The sequence below is a fragment of the Pygoscelis adeliae genome, unplaced genomic scaffold (genome assembly GCF_000699105.1).
Source record: "Pygoscelis adeliae isolate BGI_AS28 unplaced genomic scaffold, ASM69910v1 Scaffold94, whole genome shotgun sequence".
In the NCBI taxonomy this organism is placed as follows: domain Eukaryota; kingdom Metazoa; phylum Chordata; class Aves; order Sphenisciformes; family Spheniscidae; genus Pygoscelis; species Pygoscelis adeliae.
The window spans coordinates 1,753,699-1,759,764 of NW_008824547.1; the positions used below are offsets into that span (position 1 = coordinate 1,753,699).

The window sequence follows — 6,066 nt, forward strand, 5'->3', positions numbered from 1 at the left end:
CTCCACAGGTCCTTCCATTTAGGACTTGATTCCAAACCAACTGAAATCACGAGGACCAGGCCTTGTGATACGTGGCCCTAGCACTTACTCCATTTCTTCTGAGCAACAAATAAGTTTATTACTGGCACCATCCACTCCATATCCTATTTCCTATCACTGCCTAAAGGGAAAAAGTACCAGTTGTAGGCTGCTACCTCAAAGACGAGGAAAGCCATTAAGGATTCAGAACTAAAAAAGAATCTGCCCTCAGCAATACACACCTTTAGAAGTTATTTTATAAGAGTTCATTTTGCTATTAGACTTCCTGGCTACAGATCAATCTACCAAAGAGATTAAGGAAAAAAACCCATGCATAATCATGCTTTATATGAGAATGAGCTACTACTAAGAACAAGAAATATCTTCAGTGCTAATTGGGGAATAGATTTAAACAATGTCCAAGATCCCACATAGACAAAGCTATATAATTACAGACACCGGAGGGATTCCTTAAGCTGAAAAATAACATTCCTTACCACAGATAAGAAAAATAACTCATCCAAACAGAAGATGTTGTTATAAAATAAATCAGTGAGAAAACAAGTTGCCATCTATTCTAACGATCACCAACACTTCTGATACAAGGGAAGATCTGACAGGGCTCAGGCACGCAGGACTCTCACACCACGCTTCTTCGGCTGGAGAGAGGACCAATTCCCACAACAATTGGCATTCATTGTATTTTCTTCATCGTCTACTGATAGTTATTCACCGTGCATGCAAACAATGATGTATCCCTTACAGCAGTGTTTATGTGTGGCTTGATTCCAGCACGGTTATGTGTTTTCAAAACCATGATACAAGTACTAGTTATACAAGGGTTTTTATTGTAAGAATTGTACCAATAAAGTCTTGGATAGCTTTCTACAGAACCCACGAGTTGCATTGTATGCATATAAAACCTACCAGACAACCTAGGATTACTTGAGGAGATACAGGTTATCAGCACGTCCTGGTTTTGGCTGGGACAGAGTTAATTTCCTTCCTAGTAGCTGGTACAGTGCTGTGTTTTGGATTTAGGGTGAGAACAATATTGATAACACACCGATGTTTTAGTTGTTGCTGAGCAGTGCTTACACTAGTCAAGGACTTTCCAGCTTCCCATGCTCTACCGACTGAGAAGGCTGGAGGTGCACAAGAAGCTGGGAGGGGGCACAGCCAAACTGGCCAAAGGGACATTCCATACCATGGGATGTTGTGCTCAGTACAGAAACTGGGGAAAGCTGGCCGGGGGGGCCGCTGCTCAGGGACAGGCTGGGCATCGGTCGGCAGGTGGGGGGCAATTGCATTGTGCATCACTTAATTTGGATATTCTTTTATCATTGTTATTATTATTATTTTCTCTTCCTTTGCTGTCCTATTAAACTGTCTTTCTCTCAACCCATGGGTTTTACCCGCCGGGGGGGGGGGGGCAAGTGAGCGGCTGGGTGGTGCTCAGTTGCCGACTGAGGTTAAACCACGACACAGCAGAATGTCATCTCACCAACATGTGGATTGCATGAGAATCCCAGAGCATACACTGAGATTCACACACACAGTATTATCAACTAAATAAAAAAAATACACCTTGCTACACTGTCACTCTGTTCTTTCACTATCTTTATGTGAACCATTCTTGAAAGCATGGCCATTCAGAGTACTTTTATTATTTCTAAATATATAAACATCTTAGTTTAGATGTTTATCACATTTCAAAAGAAATAATCGCTCGATTTTAAACATGGGAGAAACCTAACATCTGAAGATAAACCCTATCAATGAGATGCCATTGCTTTCATGCAAGGAAGTTTCCTGTGTTAAATCTAACATGAGGCATAGATTTAAGGCTGGTCTGCATTAACTGTATTCTTTAAATCTGAAGGATAAATCACTAATTCTTTACACCTCCAATCCAAGCACCCACCTCCCACCTTCACCTCTGAGAGAATATTGAAATTATTTCCTTGAAAAATAGGCCAGATCCTCAAGTGGTGCTTCCAGGTATTGCTTCCAAATATTTCAATCATCACAACATTAAGCAACGCTTTAAATCTCCCTGTTACGACACAACGTAAAGGAAAGATGGCATCCATTATTCATGTTTTCTGAGCACAACCCAGTGTTAAAAAACCCTTTGTAGCTTTCTGTATACCAGGGACTTCAAACTATTTACATGAGGTGGTGTGTGCTTTTAAGAAGTGCAGAAAGAGGACATTAAAATACATGGCATTTGCACAAATGGCCTATTTACATTCACAGGTCTAGAGGGTAACTGAAAATACTGAGTTTCCAAGATGGTAAGCCTACTGAGGACAGTCGTTCCTACACATTGTTCTGGTAGTATCCGATGTTGTTACTACAGCAACAGCACGTACAGCCTTGCACAACCTCTGGACGGCCGGTGGGTGTACCCTGACACGCTCTCCTCTTCCTTGGAAGTGTGCTAGAGCAGCGAGTCTGCTTCTCCACCGCTGTCACCTGGAATCCGTGATTCAACCCAGGAAAACCAAGGCTAGATAAATCTGTAATATTTGAAAGAGAAGGAAAAGCAAAAACATACTTGCACCCACTAGGATGTTTGTCTTTGTGCCTCTTGAACCTGCGTAAAAGCAACTGCTACTAAGCAGTCTGAAAGTGTTTCTATCACCTTAAAAGCCTCTATTCCTTTCCAGTCACATAAACATATTAGAAAAACCTTCCCCATTCCGAGCTTGGGTTTGCTGTTATGAGTAACAGTACAGTTAAAAGGAGCACAAGGAAAGGATTAGCAATTTTCAGTAAAACAGACAACCCTTCTCCAGGCTGAAGGGCTTATGAATTATGCTCACTTACAGCTAGTTTTATATTAGGTATCTTAACATTTATGATGTATACGTATCCTTTGCCATTTCATTCAGCTAGGATGCCATGAATCCCACTTGTTTATAACAGCTAGATCTGGGCTGCTAAATATAAAAAAATAGCAAAACAAGGGCAGCTGCCTTCTCAGAGTGGAACTAAAATACTTAACACTATCTTTAAAACCAAGCGCTATCAACTGACTTCAGCAGTAGAATTTCTCAGGACAGCCACTGTAAAGTATCACATCTGTAAAACCTTATTGTCTGATGAGCTAGAAAAGGAGAAATATATTGACAATAAAGACTCCGCAGAATTTGCGTGTTATCCAAACGCATGAAGTAAAACAAACGAATTAAAAAAAAAAATCACGAAGGCTTTGGGACAAAGCTACCTATCAGGTGGCAGCATTTAAAAGGCAAGATAAAGAGAACATAGGAAGCACCACCAGGGGTTTGGGGCTTGAAATATTAAATGACTACTGATGGAGAAATCAAAGAGAAAAAAGCGAGGAGGAAGTCAGCCGCTGGACGGGGTGACAAACCGTCAGAGGTGTAGAATGCATCTGTGAGTCATCAGCACATAATAGAAGTTGAAGCCATGCAAACGCCTAAAATAGGGCATGGGGAGACAAGAGCAAGACAAGGTCAAATTGTGGGAGGAGGAGGAAAAGCCAGATGGGGAGGGGGAAGAGTATCATGAAAGAAAAAACAACAATTTGTTAGAATAAGCAGTGACTGTGCAGAGGGGTCACGGAGAACAAGATCAAAACAGGGGTCTTCCAACATTTCAGTGACATAAACAACACGTAAATAGACAGAAGCACCCAAAATGGACTCAGCACAGGAGAGGCTGAGGTGGAGGTTATACAGCCCCACGTTGTAAGAGGGACTAGGCTTGGCTGAGAGCTAGAACAAACAAAAAAATGGGGGGTCTGGAGTTAAAGGTCCAACAGAGTACAGTACTCCAGCATATATTACCATATGGGATAAGTAGGTCATTAAGGAAAAAGCCCATGGCAACGGAAGCAAGAGCAAATGAGTTAATGGGGCAGCGATTGGGCCCGAAGTCCTTCACGCGCACCTACGGTTATACTTGGTTTCATGCGTGTCCCGTAGGCAACGGAGACAGGAAAGCAGGTTTTCGAAAGCAAAGAATAAATCCCTCTGGAAAGCCAGCACGGAAAACTGACACAAGGGGGGAAAAAAACTCACAGCATACGTGACGCCAGCTGCCTCTGGAAATAGTCTTATGCTTTATGAAAAAGGAGCGTATTCATCCAAATAAAAATACAAGTCAAACTAGAGCAAAGCTTCTCAGAAGCTATTGATGACAGTATTTGCAATAAAAGCAGAATTAATCTTAATTTGGCGAACGGCAATGCCGTCATGTAGTCAAAAACCTAGCACCGAAGGGGAAAAAAATACAGTCCAGACATATGGAGATCCAAATCACTGGAGAATCTCAGTCTTCATGGCCTCCAGGGCAGATTTCTCATTTTCTGTGTATTTTGCAAGTACAGCTAGATGGCTTATCAGCTTCCTCAGACTAACAGGATCAATATGTAGATGAGGAAGCTTAATAAGGATAATAAAGTACAACAGCCAAAATAATCTAATTTATGGACTGCAGACAGGCTAAACAACACAAATGCTAGAAATAATAACTCTTGCAAGGGGAAACATTTACCAACTGAGAGTCAATATTAGCAAATAAACCTTCTATATTTTTTTTTAAAGCAAAACCCCTGAATTCTCTTTATGTTCCTAAAAATAACTGTTTCAGCACAAGTCTCCCTAGAGAAAATAAATTATAAAGAATGATTCAGGTGTGCAGAAGGCCATACCCCATCACATATAGCATATGAGAGAGACTGTGGCACCAGAATACGTAAATACACATTCAAACATTTAAATATAAATTGAAAGCAAAACATATACGGAATATAAAGATGGAAAACGAAACAAAACAAAAAAGAATCAACAGCAAGTAACACACCAGCCCTCACACACTCGCCACCTCCAGTGAAAACACCAGCTGTCCAGGCTTGCTGGCTCCAGCCACTGCACGGTGGGTCGGTCTATGTCCTCCTCGGGTCTCCCCCTCACCACCAAGGGTATCTGAAGTCATCGACCAATTTGAACCTTATTTGACACAGGACAGAGGTCTCAGAAACATTACTCTTCTACATTTTAGTGAAAACCAGCTACCAAGAGAGAAGAGCTGCCCTGCCAATGCTCACACTACACAAAGCGCTTCAACCTGTCCCATCAGACACGAGATTGACACCGGATGAGCCCAAGTCCTTGGAGTTGACCCAACCTGGGGAAGAAAAGGCAACTACAACCAAGACCTAAATCATGCAAGACCTCTCTTCCAGAGCTGCTTGAATTTTAAGCTCCCTTATTTTAATCCCCAGAGCATCTCTCAGACAAAAAAAAAAGCAGCTAGATAGATCTCCCACCAAAAATGAGTAATGACTTCAGCTGTAACAGGAGTGCTTGTTCCCTCCATGGCAAGGGCTGCCTTGCTGCTTCCCCCCCCCCCGCTTCGCCCCATCAGTCTGCCTCTCACAAGCCATCTGAAATTTTTTAATTGCAAGAGGTCACGAACCCCTGAAATCTCGCCATTGTTTTGGGGAAGCCACTTTCACACCGGTAATAGAAAAACTACAAAGCTCTTCTATTCTGCCCCCACCCCCTTGATGCAAAAGGTAAATGTTGCAGGGCTCCATGCTTAAGAATATCCATAGGGTTCCCATGAGCAACCAATGTTGCTTGCTATTAACCAACAACATCAATTAGATTTCCAGGGATATATGATCATGAAAGAAATCTTAAAAGGAAGAAAAAGCCAGCCTTAAATCCAAATATTGTTGTGGCAGCAATAATTACTAGAAGCAGTTTCAGATGCATTAAAACAACTGATGTTTGTTGTGCTCCTTGATTAGTTTATGTCAAAAGGGGTGTGTAGTGTCATATGGAAGCTTTTAACTATAAATAAATCATCACAAATATTTTGTCCCTTGCATCATTTGATTTAAATTACCCACTGGCAAACTGTATATAATCCAGTCATGAGGATTTCTTGCTGCTTAAGGAAACCTTCCCATTTATGCGCCTAAAACATACACAGGATCAAATCACGCCTCTGCAGTTTCAGTGCAGACTAACCCGACTAACAAAATACGCCGTTGTCTGCAGATGGAGA

General features: G+C 41.7%; 1 protein-coding gene across 1 annotated transcript in view; it reads right to left on the minus strand.

Moving 5' to 3' along the window:
* The window catches only part of LOC103915064 (6-phosphofructo-2-kinase/fructose-2,6-bisphosphatase 4), a 49,997-nt gene extending 44,200 nt beyond the window's left edge, over nucleotides 1–5,797 (minus strand). The window contains exon 1 of the mRNA XM_009321812.1: nucleotides 5,751–5,797. The gene's annotated coding sequence lies outside the window, so the exon portion shown is untranslated. The remainder of the gene's footprint in view (nucleotides 1–5,750) is intronic.
* Nucleotides 5,798–6,066: the final 269 nt, after the last annotated feature.